Source organism: Aptenodytes forsteri, unplaced genomic scaffold (assembly GCF_000699145.1).
Source record: "Aptenodytes forsteri isolate BGI_AS27 unplaced genomic scaffold, ASM69914v1 Scaffold20, whole genome shotgun sequence".
Classification (NCBI taxonomy): Eukaryota; Metazoa; Chordata; class Aves; order Sphenisciformes; family Spheniscidae; genus Aptenodytes; species Aptenodytes forsteri.
In genome coordinates this window covers 1,215,138-1,215,962 of record NW_008795523.1, presented here as the reverse complement: position 1 = coordinate 1,215,962, position 825 = coordinate 1,215,138, and positions in this window count along the sequence as shown.

Genomic DNA, 825 nt, shown 5'->3' with positions numbered 1-825 from the left:
TTAAATAAATAAATAAATAAATAAATAGACATAACAATAACAAGCAAGGAGCAAAAATGCTGAGCATAATAGACTTTTAAAATAAAAGGGCAAAATGTTGAGCAAATTGGTACAGAAAATAAGGAGGGCAGGCAATGCGTTATTGATCTATCATTATGTTTTTTTATCATCTATCATCAGTTTTGTTGGTTCTTCTCCTGATTTGACAGGCTAGGAAGCTGAGCAGTAGAATGACATAATCTTCTTAGAGAAATTCAGCTAAGTTAGCATGATATTGAACATTCCAAAAAGAGTATTTTAGTATATATTTCTAATCAAATTATGCAGAGTTAACATATGTAATACCATTCTTTCCTGAATGTTTACTACTTTTTATTTATATTAAATGTAGAAGGACTCTTTAGACCTGTCTGAAATAAGTCTTCTGTGAATACGTTTTACTTTTATTAGATCTTTTTTTTTTGGTCTGTTTTTTGCAACCAAATACACTAGGTGAAACTTATGTTTCTATTATAACAATCAGAAACTTATTTTCCAAATTAAAAATGCTTTTTTTTGAAGTAAATAATTATTTGAAAAATGTTTTTGAGTTGAAAATTCCATTTTCTTTGAAAAACTAAATTAACCCACCACACAACTGTGTACTGACAAGTGGTTGACCTTGTCTTGAATTGCCCATGATTTAAGCCTTGGTGCTTTAAAATTATTCTTAAAAGTGGAAAAGTTCTTTTAAAATTTTTGAGAAAATTAAGTTTACTAATATCGTTGAATAGAAAAAATGTCTTTTATTGCTCTTTGCTACAAGTTACATAAATATTATTTAAA